Here is an 18,317-nt window from a genome sequence, read left to right on the forward strand (position 1 = left end):
CCACCCCCATTTCTGTACTACCACTGCACTGTCTGTGGGCAGGCATCTAGCCCCAGAGTGTATCCATGACCAAAAACTCAGGTGGTTCTCCAATGGGGAGTTGCCTGCAATCTAGGCATCGTCATCGTGTGGAGCCCGTTCACAACTTCTGCGTAACTTGGAGGTGTGGGGAGTCTCCAACCTTGCCCCCAGCACGTATTCATTGGTCAGCTTTTGCAGGAGATGAACTGTTGTTCTACTTGTAATCACTAGCAGTTAAGGAAGGGGTAAAGAAATAAGCCGGGGTCTAGATTTAGACCACAGTACAAGTCTAATGACAGCCATTAAACTATATCAATTATGGTGTCACGGTAGGCAGAGAAAAACAAAGGAGTTATGATGGCAAATATAATATAAAAGTCAGAAAGGTCTGGTGAAGCCACATATCCATTTATTGTTAGTGCTGCTATTGTTGGTAATTCATTAATTGAATTATTTTTTACTGAGTCACCTTTCCAGTATCCCTTTAGACAGAGTATCAGGCAATTTTCCTGGTTAGCAGGGCAAGATGAGGGTGTGTGTGTATGTGAGTGTACCATTTGTGTTATACCATGAAGACCACTCAAATTAAACATAAGGCAGGCTGTTTCCTAGCTCCTCCAGCTCAAACAAGAGAGAGTAACTCTCTCCCAGAGTACCATCCCCTGCTGCCAACATCAGTTCTCCTAGGACATAATGAAAGAAAACCAAAGGACTTTATGAAAAGCTCTCTGAACTACTTCACACCCCATGGAGTCTTGGTGTGGGGGAAGCATGGCTTTCCTACTGCAGGTATCATAGCAGTTCAGCAAAATCCAATAAGTCAGATTCATTCCAAAGGTCCAATATTACTGATTCATCTTATCCTGTTCTTACCCAAATTGACATTTGCCCATGAACCGCACTTAAAGAAACATTACAAAAAAAATTCATTTTGAGAGAAAGAGCAAGCGACCAAACCCACAAGCGGGGGAGGGGCAGGGAGATAGAGAATCCTAAGCAGGCTCAGCGCTGTGAGCACAGACACCAACGTGGGAACTGGACTCACAAAATGTGAGATCATGACCTGAGCTGAAACCAAGAGTCTGAAGCTTAACCAACTGAGCGATCCAGCTCAGGGGTGGGGAGAGGAGGGATAGAGAAAGAGAAGGGGACAGAGAGAGAGAGAGACAAGGGGACAGAGAGAGAGAGAGAGAGAGAGAGAGAGAGAGAGAGAGAGAGAAGGGGACAGAGGGAGAGAGAGAGAGAGAGAGAAGGGGACACGGAGAAAGAAGGGGACAGAGATGATGGGGGGGGAGGGGAAGAGACCACAGGGGGTGGGGGGAGAAACAGAGAGGGAGTCAGAGTCCCAAGCAGGCTCCACTCTGCATGGAGCCTCATGGCAGGGCTCAATCTCACCATCCTGGGATCATAACCTGAGCCAAAAATCAAGAGACACTCAACTGACTGAGCCATCCCAGGTGCCCCTCCCCACTCCTTACCTGTTCTTAACAGCAGGTAATAGAATTTAACCCATCTGAGAATGAGAAGGAATTGGGTGGGGGGAGGCAGTGAAGGATCAAGGAAGAGAGTAAGGAAGGAGGGTAAAAGAAATAATCTAAGGAACTGATAAGTACATTTCTTATAATCAGCTGGTACCCAACTAGAAGCTCAGCTTTCTTCACTGTTCTACTCCTAATCAATGGCTGGCTTGTGCTTGGTCACTGCTAGGGCTCAAGTACGGCTCATGTGACAGTGGTCAGCAAACCTTTGAGCTGCTGCAGTGCCAGGGCATGTCTGAGCTTAATTGGCAGGGGGAACACCATAGAGCCCACAGTTTCTGCACAACAGCAAAAGTTGTTCTCCAGTCCAAATGACAACGCCCCCATCACAGCATCACAATGGTTCAAGGGACGCACCAGACACTAGGACGCACTATCAGACACAGTCATACTTTCTGTGGAATAAGAAAATGTAGATAAAACAAGCTAAAGGAGAGGTATAAAAACTCTTCAGAGATTTTGTTGCTCAAGGCTTCCACTTAAGGTGTGGATGCTGAGCAAGCTTGGATGGAGAGAGAGAATACTCTACAATGGACACTGGCCAGACCAGAACAGCTGGTGTAGGTGTGAAGTTCACATGGAATGGATGGTGTGAGACCATGAAGACCAAAGGTGATCTAAACTGGCATATAAATATTTCTTCTGTAAGCTCTTTATATGTTTTTTCTTCTGTGAGTGCTTCTCATCTTATTAAGACCTCTTACAATCTGTCCACTTCAACCATTCAGCATAAACTGATTTGTAATAGGAGTGTCCTCTCTGCCCCATATGAACACCATGCTTCAGCATTACCTGTGCCCCACATCTGTAGTTCCCTCCTGCCTGATCAAATCTTCCCTCTAAGGCCCAGTTGAAGAAGCTTCCACCCCATGAAACTTCGTCTCACCTCTGAGTTCATGGGGGCACTTGTGGTCTGAGTCATAATTTCCCATTTGATTATACATTTGATACTATCCTTATTATGCCACCTCTGATGTGTTCCCTAACAAAACTATATTCTTTTCAAATACCAAAACGTTTATTTGTGCCCACACCAAACCTGACACAGGTGTGAACTCATGGTAGAAAAGTCAGTGGAAGAGTACTTCAATTGTTCCTAAGTTTAAAGTCAGCATGTAGATTTAAAAGGGTTAAATCAAACAACCTCCCCTCAAACCAAGACTTTTAAATCACATGTAGATCTAAAATTATTTTTTTAAAAAGGCAAGGTAAGTAACAGAGCTATCCAGTCATTAGGAAGCCAGTGAAAGATAAAAATTATACCAGCAATGGCCTCAAGTTGCAGAGACAATGTAGTTACAGGAAAAGGAAGGAGGGGCAGGAAGTAGGGCAAGATTTTATTCCAAATTGACCTTTAGAAAGCATTCAAAGGATGCCAAGAGAAAGCTAAGGATGACAGCAGACAGCAAGCTAGGTGCTGCCTTATAAACTAAAAGGATGACAAGAACAATAAGCACTAATTTTGAGAGAAAGAGTATATGAAGGGGCATAACATTAAGGACAGAGAGATAAGAGCCCTGGGCACAGGGCCATGAGAACTACATTCCATCCTGACAGCTTTCTGAGACAAAAGATGTAGGTAAAGTAGAAGATAGGTGGAGGTGAACAAAACCATCTGAATGATCAGGAAATTCACAAAGCATATAAGGAGTCACAGAAGAGTATTTATAAAATCTCTCATGATCTACCTTGATCACTCTGAATCAAACCATAGTCCTTCCAGTTTTAGAACCATATACATTATTTTTAGGACACAGTGTGCCTGGCACTTGATACACTACCTTGAAGTGTTACAAGAGCCTAACAATGTTAGCAGTATTCTTATTTTACAGATGAGGGTACAAAGGCTCAGAAAATTGAAGCTATTTGCTTATTCATCCAAACAATGAGTATTATTGTTGGATTACTTTGTTCTGGGAATAGCGTCTTAGTGGAGAGAAATACAGCAAGGACCTAGTCTCATAAAGCTTGTATTCCAAAGCCCATGGTCCTATAGCTACACAGTACCCACAACTGAGACTCAGACTGATTCCAAACCTCTATAACAGCCACTTTTTACCCTCTACCCTAGCAAAGAAGACCTACAAATGTTTTTCTTTTCAGACCCATCATAACATAACATGGTTTTAAAAACTTTTTGTCTCAACATCACTTATTGAAATGACTGTGTAAACTACCACAGGGAATATGTTGTATGTAGAAAAATTGGAAGACTTCCTTACATTTTATTTAAGTTACAAAAGCAATGCACAGAGGCTTCTGGGAAAGTGGTAGATTGAAAAGGCATAGGGGCTCTCCTTTCCATGACAAATGGTGGAAAAGGATTTTCAGAAAAATTATAAAATTCAACTTGAAAAAAAATATGAAGGGAAGACCTGAGAACTCCAGAAATAAAAAGGCAACTCCCAGGTAAGAAACCACAGTAAGGGGGAGTTTATCACCTAAGGCTTCCATGGGTTGGACCCAAACCTAAGTTCTAGAGGTTAGAGTTGCCTCACATGAGGCATCACACCTAGAAGTTGGGGAAATGGATAGAAGCCCCATAGAAAGCCTGTAACCGCAAAGATCTACAGCATCTTCAAAATGAAGACAAAACTTTGCCCATGGGGATGGGGAAAAAAGGAAACTTGTTCTCCTGGGGACAGGAATAAGGAAACAAAAATGAATAAACTCAAACAGAAATAGAGAAACTAGGAACATGTGGCCAAAAATTATACCACCCACTGGAAGAAACCATAGGACAAGAAATCAATACATGACTAGTCCTGAACCAGCAAAACTCCTACAACCCTTGCTAAAGCAAACACAAAAATCCCACTATGGGGACACATCCATGGCTCACTATAGATGAGGCAATCTCCAGTGGGGAGAATTTACAATCAATTTATAAATCCCATGAGAAAATGAAACACGATGAGGGTAGGCCTGCAAATATGTCAATGGAGAATTGGAGCTGATATGGTGGTTTGAAAGGAATATGAAGTAAGCCACAGAATTAAGGAGATAGAAGAAGTAATAGGAACACTAATGAAAAAACAAAGTCAGAATTTTTTAAAGACCTATTTTTAAAAAATAATGTATCTAGGGGCGGCTGGGTGGCTCAGTAGATTGAGCGTTCGACTTCGGCTCTGGTCATGATCTCACAGTCCGTGAGTTCGAGCCCCGCGTCAGGCTTTGTGCTGACAGCTCAGAGCCTGGAGCCTGTTTCAGATTCTGTGTCTCCCTCTCTCTCTGACCCTCCCCCATTCATGCTCGGTCTCTCTCTGTCTCAAAAGTAAATAAACATTTAAAAAATTTAAAAAAAATAATGTATCTAATACTATAATATTTTTAAATAGCATATTAAACTCTTTAATACAATGATCAAGAGATTATTGAAAATAACCAAAGCCACTACAAGTTGGTAATAATGTTGCAATGTAAATTTGTGACAAATATATGAAAGGGGAATATTAGAAGGATGGAACCTTTATGTGAATCAAAATAAAAGTTTTCCTACTTATAGTAATTTATCTGGGAGATGTTTTGCATAAACCTCATGGTAACCACAAAGCTCTTTTAGAACAGAGACCTGAAAGATTTTAAAAGGTGAGTGAGCAAATCACCATGTAAAACTACTAACTTACAAAAGGTAGACAAGAAAAAAATGAAGACAAAATAACCAGGAAACAGACATGACATGGTAGTAGCAAATCCTTACTTATGAATAATCACCCTAAATGTAAATGGAATGAACTTGCCAATCAAGAGGCACAGGGTGGGGCTCCTGGGTGGGTGGCTCAGTTGGTTAAACATCCAACTCCGGATTTCGGCTCAGGTCATGATCTCATGGTTTGGGAGTTCAATCCCATGTGGGGCTCTGTGCTGACAGTGCAGATCCTGCTTGAGATTCTCTGTACCTCTCCTGCTCATTCTCTCTCCCCACCATCCCCCCTCAAAATAATTTAGAAAAGGGCACAGAGTAACAGGATGGATTGAAGACACTAAGAACAACCACAACAACAACAAGACCCAACAACACACCTCCTACAAGAGATTCATTTTATCTCTAAAGATAAAATAGGCTCAGAATGAAAAAAAGATTCCAAGTAAGTGGAAATGAAAAGAAGGCACATATAGCAATACTTATGTCAGACAAAACAGACCAAGCCAAAAAGGATAACAAGACAAAAAAGGTCATTATATAATGATAGAGGGGCCAATACATCAAGAAGATATAAAAGGGAGCCTCAAGATGGCACAGGAGGATCCTGGGCTCACCTCTTCCCACAGACACACTGAGTTAACCGATACATCTAGCCAAATAACTCTGAAAATGACCCAAAGACTGGCAGAATGGACCTTTCAAAGTTAATAGTAGACAAGAGGCCACATCAAATGGGTAGGAGGGGCAGAGACACCAAACCCCTGGGGAGACCAAGCATAAATGGGAAGGACATCACAAGCATAGAGAAGTGAGAGGGTCACACCCTATATCAGGCACCCCTAGCACTGAGGACCTACACTGGGAAGATTAATCCCTAGAATATCTGTCTTTAAAAAAAATCAGTAAGGCTTAACTTTGGGAGATTTGAAAATCAGTAGAGGCTTACTCTGGTACTTTGAAAATCAGTGGGCCTAACACTGGGAAAGTCAGGGCAACAGGAAATGGAGTCCCTGCCCTTAAAGAGATAGAAAATGTAACTTGGCCCCAGACACTGCACAGAAGAAGCAATGTGAGAAGTGTCTGGGATTTAGGTGAAAAAAATATTGACTTATCTTAGAACATATGCTAGAGAGACAGGGATCTTCAAAAGATTTCTCTGGGAACAAGAGTATCAGCCAACACCATTTCTCTTCTCTTCCCCAAGCTAGATAGCCAGATGTTTGTAGGAGCCAGTGCTAGCCCTGTCTATCTACATTGTTTGAACTGCATGCCATGCCCAGTGTTCCCCTGCAGACCTGCCCTATCCAACCAACTTGCCTTAGCAGACACCCCTCCAAAGTGGCCTTGCCCTACCATACCCAGGACTAGTACCCCTCCAAGTACCTCCTGCCTTAGGGAGAGGGGGAGATAACTCCACACACCAGTGACCCAGTACAAGCAACCCAGACTCTTAGCTGGCTTCACAGGGAACAAGCCCTGTTGTTTGGTAGGCTCATAACTGTGACAGAGAAGCTAACTGTAGACAGCTAGCCTGCCTGCCAACCCCACTTGACAATAAGCCTACAACAACCACAGACAAACCTCTTAACAACATAGGGACCAGGCCTTGTGCAATGTGCCCACATCAGATAAAGTGGGTCTCTGCAGCCAGCTGGGTTAAGGTGGAAGTGGCTCAGTCACAACAGTGGGATGCATGAAGCCAGCACAGGGGACATCTCTGGAGTGCCTGGTTCTGGTGGCCAGGAGGGATTGTGCTAAAGGGTAGTATAGGACCTCTTCTACACAATGCCTCTACTTTCAAATCAGGTGATATAGCTGGCCTCCTTAACACATAGAAACAAATGAGGAGGTAGAGGAATATGTCCCAAATGAAAGAACGAAAGGGACAGCAGGTAAGTAATATGCCTGAAAGAACTCAGTAATAGTCATAAAGATACTCACTGGACTTGAAAAGTGAATGGATGAACTCATACCTTCAACAGAGATATAAAATACCTGTTGGAGCTGAAGAATTCAATAACTGAAATACAGTAGAGGGAATCAACAGATTAGAGGATGCAGAAAAACAGATCAGTGATCTAGAATACAGAGTATGGAAAGTAACCAAGTTGAATAGCAGAGAAAAAAGACTTAAGAATAGTTTCAGAGAACTCAATGACAAACATAGTAACATTTTCATTATAAGGATCCTAGAAGGAGGAAGGAATAGTGAGCAGAAAAGTTGAAGAAATAGCTGAAAACTTCCCTAATTTGAGGAAGGAAACAGACAATAAGGTCCAGGAAGGACAGCAAACCAATAATAAGATGAACCCAAGGAGGTTTACACCAATATACATAATAATTAAGTAATGATAAAGACAATGTTAAGAGCAGCAAAAGAAGACAGTTAAATACAAAGAAAATCCCATAAGGCTATCAGCTGATTTGTCAGAAATTTTGCAGACCACAAGGGAATGGCATGATATATTCAAAGGGCTGAAAAACTTAGAAACCAGAGTACTCTCTACCCAGAAAGGTTATCATTCAGAATAGAAAGAGAAATAGTTTCCCCAAAAGCTAGAAGGAGCTTATCAACATTAAGCCAGACTTGCAAGAAGTGTTAAGAGGAATTCTTTAAGTAGAAAGAAAAAGCCATAGCTAAAAGAAAATTATGAAAGAGTAGACATATAGTAAAATTAGTGGGTTAGTCACTTAACAAAGCCAGTATGGAAGTCAAAACAAGGTAGTAAGATCAATTTTACCTATGAAAATTAGTTCAAGGACACACAAAATAAGATGTAAAATAGGACATCATATACATAAAATGTGAAGGTGGGAGTAAAAATTTAATGCTTTTAGAAGGTGCTCTAACTTAAGTGCCATCAACTTAATATAGACTTTACAAGTTATATATGAACTCAATGTTAACCACAAATCAAAAACCTATAATAAATACACCAAAAATAAAAAGAAATCTAAGCATAGCTTTAAAGAAATCCTAGCCACAAGGGAAGGCAGCAAGAGAGAAACAAAGAACTATAGAATCAGAAAACAATGAATAAAGTAAGAACACAATTACTTTAAATGTAAATCAACTAGATGCTCCAATGAAAAGATATAGAATAACTAAATGCTTTAAAAAAAAAAAAAAAGAGGGAGACTTCCAAGATGGTGGAATAGAAGGACCCTAAGCTCATCTCACCCCACAGATACTAGATAACACCAATATCAGTGCAAATAACCCAGAAAATGACCCCAAAACTGGCAGAGCAGACTCTCTGCAGCTAAATGTATAGAAGAGGCTACATCTAGCAAGGACAGAGATGCAGTCAGGAGCTAAATGGACCTGTAAGACTGTCAAGAGGGAGGGAAGTAAGCAGCTGGCATGGAGAAGAGAGAAAAAAAACAGACCTTTACAACAAACATCCCAAGACATAGGGAGCCCACATAGGGAAGACAAATCCCCATTACAGTTGGCTTTGAAAATCAAAGGGGCCAAATTTCAGGAGTTCTTATAGTCAGTGAGGCTTAACATCTGGAACTCTAAAAATGAGCAGATACAGCTCTGGGAGAGCCAGGAGGTAATAGGAAACTGAATCCCCACCCTTAAAGAGACAGCGCACACACAAAGAGTCCCACCAACATACAGCAGAGAAGCAATAGTTTTAAAAACATGTGGAGTATATGGGAGGGAGGTATGTTTACTAACCACAAAGCAAATGTTAGAAGGGCAGGGAACATTAAGAGACTTCTCCAAGAACTAAAGAGTTGGCAGGTGCCATTTCCTCCACTGCCCACAGCCTAGACCCACAGACACCTGCAGGAACCAGCACAGTGCCAACACATTCCACTAAGATTTCTAGCAGTGCACCTCATCTCCACCCACTTCTGCAGATCCTCCCCACCTCAGGAGTTTTCCTCAGGCACCTGAAGGTCCCCTCCTACAGTCAGCCAGTATGGACTTTGCTGGCATCATGCACACCACCTACACTTTTTCCAGTGGACCTGCTCCCTTCAATACACCATTGGCCAGATCTCATCCAAAGAAGTGCCACAAGCCTGGCAATGTGCAAGCAGCCCTGACCAAATTCAGCACCACTCCAAAGTGACTCCTCCCCCAGGGAGAACGGAGGATAACCACATACACCAGGCAGACTTCGGCCACAGCAATAGGTTGGGAGCAGGCCCTACCCACCAATGAAAGATTCTTAGGAGGTAATACAAGGAAAGATCCCTATAATTTACTGCTATCATGTCTCTGGAAAACACCTGGCCCGACTCAAGCCCAAGGTGGCCCTAGACTGGCCCACTAACACAGGGATCAAACCAGAACCACAAAAGACAAAGAGAACCATTGCAGATGATTAGACTGAAGGCAAAAAGTTACTCATCCACAAGACTCATCCACACAACACACATGGGAGACTATCTGACTTTCCTGATACATAGAAACAGAGACTTAGATAAAAATCCAGAGACAGAGGATTATGTCCCAGATAACAGGCCAGAAGCATAACAAGATAGCCAAATAAAACAGATTAACAATATGCCTGATACAGAATTCAAAGGAATAGTTTAAAATGTACTTATTGGGCTTGAGAAAAGAGAAAATTTCCATGAGACCGTCAACAAAGAGATGAAAAATATATAAAAAGAACCAATCAGATTAAGAACTCAATAGCTGAAATTAAAAGTACACTAGAGAGAATCAACAGTAGACTATAGAGGAAGTGGAACAGATCAATGAGCTGGAAGTCAGTAATAGAAAGTAACCAAGCTAGGCAGCAATTTAAAAAAATGAGAATATGTTAAAGGAAGTCAGTAACATCATTGAGAATAACATTCATAGTATAGGGATCCCAGAGGAGAAAACAGGGGGCAAAACATTTATTTTAAAAAAATAGGTGAAAAGTTTCTAAATCTGGGGAAGGAAACAGAAATCCAGATCTAGGAGACACTGAGAACCATCCCCCTGTCCCAAGGGGGGGGGGGGGAATCAACCCAAGGAGGTCCACACCAAGACAAATAATTAAAGTGGCAAAAGTAGTGATAAAGAGAATTTTAAAAGCAGCAAGAGAAAAGGAAATAGTTACATACAGGGGAAACCCATGAAGCTATCAGCAGATATTTCAGCAGAAACTTTGCAGGCCAGAAGGGAGGGGCAGGATATACACAAAGTGCTGAAAGGGGAAAAAACAATAAACAAAACCGCAGCCAAGAATATTCTATTCACCAAGCCTATTGCTCAGAAAAGAAGAGAGTGGTCATTTGAATGGCTCAGTCAGTTAACAATCTGACTCAATTTCAGCTCAGGTCATGATCTCATGGTTTGGCAGTTCAAGGCCCACATCAGACTCTGCTGACAGTGTCAAGCCTGATTGGGATTTCTCTTCCCTCTGTCTGCCCCTCCCCCACTTGTGTTCTCTATCTCACAATAGTTAAATTTTTAAAAGTTAAAAAAAGAGTTTCCCCAATTTAAAGGAACTCATGACCACTAAACAAGCCCCCACAAGAAATGTTAAAGGAGACAATTTTAATGGAAAGGAATAAAGTAAGAAGCACAAAAGTATTAAAGTATATCTATGAAATTCAGTCAATGGACTCACAAGATAAAAGGATGTAAAGTATGACACCATATACCTAAAATGTGGGGGGAAAGGAGTAAAAGAATGGGCTGAAATGAGCAAACATCAGTTTAATATAGACTGCTAGATGCAGGAAATGTGATCTACAAACCTAATGGCAAACATACATCAAAACCCAGTAATAGATATGCAAAAATAGAAAATAATCCAAGTACCTCACTAAAGAAAGCCACCAAACCATGATAAAAAGAAGGACCAAAGAAGAACTACCAAAACAACCCTAAAGTAAGTACAAAAATGGCAAAAAAAAAAAAAAAACCAACTTATCAATTATCACTTTGAATTTAAATGGACTAGATGCTTCCATCAAAAGATATAGGGTGACAGAATGGAAGAAAACAAAAACAAAAAACCAAGACCCATCTATTACTGCCTACAAGACACATTTCAGACCAAAAGATATTCTTCCATCCCTTCATTTTCAATCTGAATGTATCAATCATGCAATTAAAAGCAAACAGGAAGCCAGTGTAGCAATACTTGTATCCAACAAAATAGACTTTAAAACAAAGACTAATAAGAGACAAAGAAGGACACTGGTATGATCATAAAGGGAAAAATCCAATATATAATAATTGTAAACATTTATGCATCATGCACTAAAATATATAAATCCACTAATAAACATAAGTGAAATAATCAATAGTAATGCAATAGTAAGGGTCTTTAACACCCACAGTACACTAATATATAGATCATCTTAACAGAAAATCAACAAGAAAACAGTGGCTTTGAATAACGCATTGGACCAAATGGATCTAGCAGATACATTCATAACTTTCTATCCTAGAACAGCAGAATACACAATTTCAAGAGCACATGGAACATTCTCCAGAATAGGTCACATATTAGGCCACAAAATAAGTCTCAACAAATTCAACTTAAGTCATACTATGCATCTTTTCTCACTACAACACTATGAAACTAGCAATCAGCCACAAGAAAAAAAAAAATCAGGAAAGAACCAAAACACATGAAAGTCAAACATGCTGCTAAACAATGAATGAATAAACCAAGAAATCAGAGGAAATAAAAAAAGTAGATTAAGTGAAAATGAAAATACAACAATCCAAAAAACTTGGGAGTCAGCAAAAGCTGTTCTAAGAGGGAAGTTTAAAGTGATACAGGCCTACCTCAGTGGAAAAATCCCAAATAATCTAACCTTATACCTAAAGGATCTACAAAAAGGAACAAAAACCCCAAAAACCAGTAAAAAAAAAACAAAAAATAAAAAAAAGAAAGAAATGATGAAGATTAAAGCAAAAGTGAAATAGAAACTAAAAAATAGAACAACGAAACCAAGAGCTGGTTCTTAGAGAAGATCAACAAAATTGCTAAACTTTTATCTACATCCTAAAGGGAGGGAGAGAACTCAAAATCATAAGTGAAAGAGGAGGAACACTGATATTATGTAAATACAAAAGATTGTAATGTTAGAGATTATATTCCAACAAATTGAACCCACCTAGAAGAAATGGATACATTCCTAGAAACCTAACTTCCCAAAACAGAACAGCAAGAAATAGAAAATTTGAACAGACCAATTACCAGCAATGAAATTGAATCAGTAATGAAAAACTTGAGCAAACCAAAGTCCAGGACCAGAAGTCTTCACAGGTAAGTTCTACCAAACATTTGGAGAAAAGTAAATATTAAATATCTGTTCTTAAAATATTCCCCAACCTAAAAGATGAAGGAAAAATTCCAAATTCATCGTATAAGGCCATTATCACCCTGATACCAAAACCAGATAAAGACACCACCAAAAAAAAAAAAAAAAAAAAGAACTGCAGGACAGTATTTCTGATGAACATGGAAGCAAAAACCCTGAAAAAAAAAAATACTAGCAAACCAAATACAACAACTCGTTTTTAAAAAATCCTACACCACAATTAAATGTAATTTATTTTCAGGATGCAAGGGTGTTTCAATATTCACAAATCAACATGATACACCATATCAAGATAAAGGATAAAAACCATATGATCACTTCAATAGATTCAGAAAAAGCATTTACCAAAGTACAACATCCATTCATGATTAAAAACCTTCAACAAAGTAGGGTTAGAGCGAACATACCTCAACATACTAAAGGCCATATATGAAAAAACCCACAATGGACATCATGCTAAAAGGTGAAAAATTGAGAGCTTTCCCCCTAAGGTCAGGTAACAGACAAGGATGTCCACACTCTTGACACTTTTATTCAACATAGTACTGAAAGTCCTAGCCGTAGCAAGCTGACAAATAAGAGGCATCCAAATTGATAAAGTAAAACTTCCACTATTTGCCAATGACTTGATACTACACATAGAAAACCCTAAAGACTCTAATTAAAAACAACAACAACCAAACACTATTAGAACTGATAAATGAGTTCAGGGAGGTCACAGGATATTAAAACAAAATTAGTACAAAGAAATCTGTTGTATTTGTATACGCTAATAAAGTAGCATAAAAAGAAATTAACAATTCCATTTATACTTGCACCAAAAATAATATCCAGGAATAAGCTTACCAAGGAGGTGAAAGACCTGTGCTCTGAAAACTAGAAAACCTCAACGAAAGAAACTAAAGAGGACACAAATGTAAAAACATTTCATGCTCATGGATTAGAAGAATATTGTTAAAATGTCCATACTACTCAATGCAATCCACAGATTTAATGCAATCCCTATCAAAATAGCAATAGTATATTCCACAGAAGTAAAATCCAAATATTTGTATAGAACCACAGAAGACCCCAAACAGCCAAAGCAACCTTGAAAAGAACAAAACTGGAAGTACCACAATCCCAAGTTTCAAGATCTACTACAAATCTGTAGTAATCAAAACCATATGGCACTGGCACAAAAATACACATAGATCAATAGAACATAGTCAAGATCCCAGAAATAAACCCACAATTATATGGCCAATCATCGACAAAGGAGGCAAAAACATGGAATAGTAAAAAGGTGGTCTCTTCAACAAATGTTAGGAAAACTGGACACCCACATGAAAATAATGAAACTGGACTACTTTCTTAAACCATACACAAAAATAAACTCCAAATGGATTAAAGACCTCCATGTGAGACCTGAAAACATAAAAGCCCTGGAAAGGAACACAGGCAGTAATGTCTCTGACATCATCCGCAGGAACAATTTTCTTTTTTTTAATTTTTTTTTTCAACGTTTATTTATTTTTGGGACAGGGAGAGACAGAGCATGAACGCGGGAGGGGCAGAGAGAGAGGGAGACACAGAATCGGAAACAGGCTCCAGGCTCCGAGCCATCAGCTCAGAGCCTGACGCGGGGCTCGAACTCACGGACCGCAAGATCGTGACCTGGCTGAAGTCGGACATTTAACCGACTGCGCCACCCAGGCGCCCCATACAGGAACAATTTTCTATAGGCCTCCTGAGGCAAGGAAACGAGAGCAAAAATAAACCCTTGGGGCTACATCAAAATGAAAAGCTTCTGCACAGCAAAAGGAAACAATAAAACTGAAAGGCAACCTACTGAATTGGTATTTCTGAATGACTTTTCCAATAAAGGGTTAGTATTCAAAATATATAGACAACTTATACAACAACTCAACACCCAAAAAACAATCCAATTTAAAAAATGAAATTATATGAGAGGGGCACCTGGGTGGCGCAGTCAGTTAAGCATCCGACTTCAGCCAGGTCACGATCTCGCGGTCCGTGAGTTCGAGCCCGCGTCGGGCTCTGGGCTGATGGCTCAGAGCCTGGAGCCTGTTTCCGATTCTGTGTCTCCCTCTCTCTCTGCCCCTTCCCTGTTCATGCTCTGTCTCTCTCTGTCCCAAAAATAAATAAACGTTGAAAAAAAAAAAAAAAGAAACTATATGAGATTTACCCAAAGACGACATCCATATAGACAACAGATACATGAAGAGGTGTACATCACTCATTAGGGAAATACGAATCAAAACTATAAGATATCACCTCACAACTGTCAAAATGGTCAAAGTCAAAAACACAAGAAACAAGTGTTGGTGATGATGCAGAGAAAAAGAAATCCTCTTGAGCTGTTGGTGGGAATGCAAACTGGTGCAGCTGCTGCAGAAAACAGTTTGGAGTTTCCTCAAAAGGTTAAAAATAAATCTACCCTATGATCCACTAATTACAGTACTGGGTACTTACCCCCAAAATACAAAAACACTCATAAGGGATATGTGCACGTCTATGTTTATAACAGCTTTATTTACAACAGCCAAATTATGGAAGCAGCTCAAACGTCCAAATAGATGAATGGATAAAGATGTAGTGTATATATACCCACACACACATATATACATATACATACACACATGTATATAAATATACACATGTGTATATATATATATATACATACATACACACACGTAATAGAATATTCAGCTATAAAACATGAAATCTGGCCATTTGCAACAATATGGATGGAGTTAGTATAATGCTAAGCAAAATGAGTCAGAGAAAGACAAATACCATATGATGCCACTTAATCCGTGAAATGTAAAACAGATGTGGGGCACCTGGGTGGCTCATTCAGTTATGCATCCAACTTCAACTCAGGTCATGATCTCATGGCTCTTGAGCTTGAGCCCATGTCAGGCTCTGTGCTGACAAGCTCAGAGCCTGGAACCTGCTTCATATTCTGTGTCTCCCTCTCTCTCTGTCCCTCCCTGCTCATGATCACTCTAAAATAAACGTTTTTAGGGGCGCCTGGGTGGCGCAGTCGGTTGGGCATCCGACTTCAGCCAGGTCACGATCTCGTGGTCCGTGAGTTCGAGCCCCGCGTCGGGCTCTGGGCTGATGGCTCAGAGCCTGGAGCCTGTTTCCGATTCTGTGTCTCCCTCTCTCTGCCCCTCGCCCATTCATGCTCTGTCTCTCTCTGTCCCAAAAATAAATAAACGTTGAAAAAAAATTAAAAAAAAATAAAATAAACGTTTTTAAAAAATGAGCAAAGGCAGAGGAGTGAGAGACAAACCAAGAAATAGACTCTTTTTTTTTATTTATTTTTTTTGAGACAGAGAGAGACAGAGCATGAATGAGGGAGGGTCAGAGAGAGGGAGACACAGAATCTGAAACAGTCTCCAGGCTCTGAGCTGTCAGCACAGAGCCTGACGCGGGGCTCAAACTCACGGACCGCGAGATCATGACCTGAGCTGAAGTCGGCCCCCAACCGACTGAGCCACCCAGGCACCCCATTATAGACTCTTAACTGTAGAGAACAAACTGATGATTACCAGAGCAGGTGTGGGGGGGAAATGGGTCAAATAGGTGATCGGGATTAAGGAGGGTAATGGGGATTAATTTGTCATGATGAGCACCAGGTGATGTATGAAATTTTTCAATCACTATGTTGTACACCTGAAACTAATATAACCTTGTATGTTAATTACACTGGAATTAAAAATTTTAAATAATGCATGATAGAAATAAACACTTGTAACTGCAAAAAAAAAAAAAAATAACAAAGTTCTACATCAACTATTAAAAAACCGCCTTAACATACTCTCTCACCACCCACATTGTCAAACAGGCTGGGGGGGGGGGAGTAGAATCATAGAATTTAAGTAATACTGTTGTTCTTTATAATATTTATATTACAATTGTAGTTGTAAAATACTGTGAGCTAATGATTATAATGTGTGTATGCCTATTAATGTTTCCCCTGGAGTGTCCTTAAAATTGAATCTCCCAACTAAAAAAAACAACAACACTAATTTGAAAGGATATATTTACTCATATTTATTGCAGCATTATCTACCATAGCCAAGATGTGGAAGCCACCCATGTGCCCATCAATAGATGAATAAAGGTGAAATATAGAAATATAGATGGATCATATATACAGTATAATGAAATGTTACTTAGTCAATTAATGAGATCTTGTGATTTGCAAAAACACGGATGGACCCAGAGGATATTATGCTAAGTGAACTAACTCCTATAGAAAAAGAAATACCATAGGATTTTACTTATATGTGGACTTCTAAAAACAAAACAGACTTATATACAGAGACAAGCTGGTGGTTGTCAGAGGGGTAGGGGAATGGTGATGGGCAAAATTGGTAAAGGGGATTGACAGCCTCAAACTTCCAGTCATAAAATAAGTCATGGAGATAAAAAGTACATTTCTAGGGAATATAGTCAATAATATTGTAATAACATTGTATGGCTACAGAGGGTAACTACACTTATCGTGTTATTATGCCAAGAATTGTCCAATTGTTGTACACCTGAAACATTGTATGTTGATTATACTTCAATAGAAGATCATTCCTTTAAAAAGAAAAAAAATGTTGTAAAATATATATGCTCCCAAAACCCAAATACCAACACATATTAACCAATTATTAACAGACCTTAAGGAAGAAATGGACAACAATACAATTATGGGAGATTTCAAAACGCCATTGTCAGCAATGGATAGATCATCCAAATAGAAAATAAGGAAACAATGGAATTGAATCACATGCACAGCAAATGAACTTAACAGACCTACACAGAACATTCCATCATTATTTCAATACCAAAACCAGGTAAGGATACCACATGAAAACTCTAGACCAATATCCCTGATGAATATAGATGGCAAAAAATTTTAATATTAGCCAACCCAACTAAACCACATATTAAAAGGATTATCCACCATGACCAACTAGAATTGATCCCTAAGATACAAGGGTGGTTCAACATACAAAAAAATAAATTAATAAATCATATCAATAAAATGGAAGATAAAAACCACATGATCATCTCAAACACAAAAACATTTGACAAATACCATTTTATAATAAAATCCCTTAACTGGGTATAGAAGGAACATACCTCAACATAATAAAGGCCATATATGACCAACTCACAGTCAACTTTATACTTAATGGAAAGAAATGGAAAGCATTTCTCCTAATATAGGGAGTAAGGCCAAGAAGTCAAGACTCTTACTACTCCTACTCAATATACTACTGGAAGTCCTAGTAAGAGAAATGAGGCAAGACAAAGAAAAAGCATCCAAAATCCTGAAGGAAGAAGTGAAGTTGTTATTTGCTGATAAGACCAAAATTTAGAAAATCCATAAGAATCAGTCAAAAAATTATTGGAATATAAGAATACAATAACATAGAAATCAATTACATTTCTTTACACTAACGGGGCATCTGAAAAATAAATTTAATTAATAAAGTATACAAGAAGATCTGTCCAATGAAAACTATAAAACTTTGCTTTAAGAAATCAAAGACATGAATGTAAAGACATTTTCTGCTCAGGGATTGGAGGAATTTGTATTGTTAAAATGGCTGGACTACTGAAAGCCATCTGTAGAGTCAATGCAATCTCTATCAAATACCAAAGAATTCTTCTAATTCTGTAAAGATGCCTAAGTTTGTACACAACCACAAAGACCCCAGATAGCTAAAGCAATCCTGAGAAAGATAAAGCTGGAGGCATCAGGCTTATGGATTTTAAACTATACCATAATTCTATAGTAATAAAAA

This window comes from Herpailurus yagouaroundi, unplaced genomic scaffold (genome assembly GCF_014898765.1).
Source record: "Herpailurus yagouaroundi ecotype Mexico unplaced genomic scaffold, PumYag 185, whole genome shotgun sequence".
Lineage (NCBI taxonomy): Eukaryota > Metazoa > Chordata > Mammalia > Carnivora > Felidae > Herpailurus > Herpailurus yagouaroundi.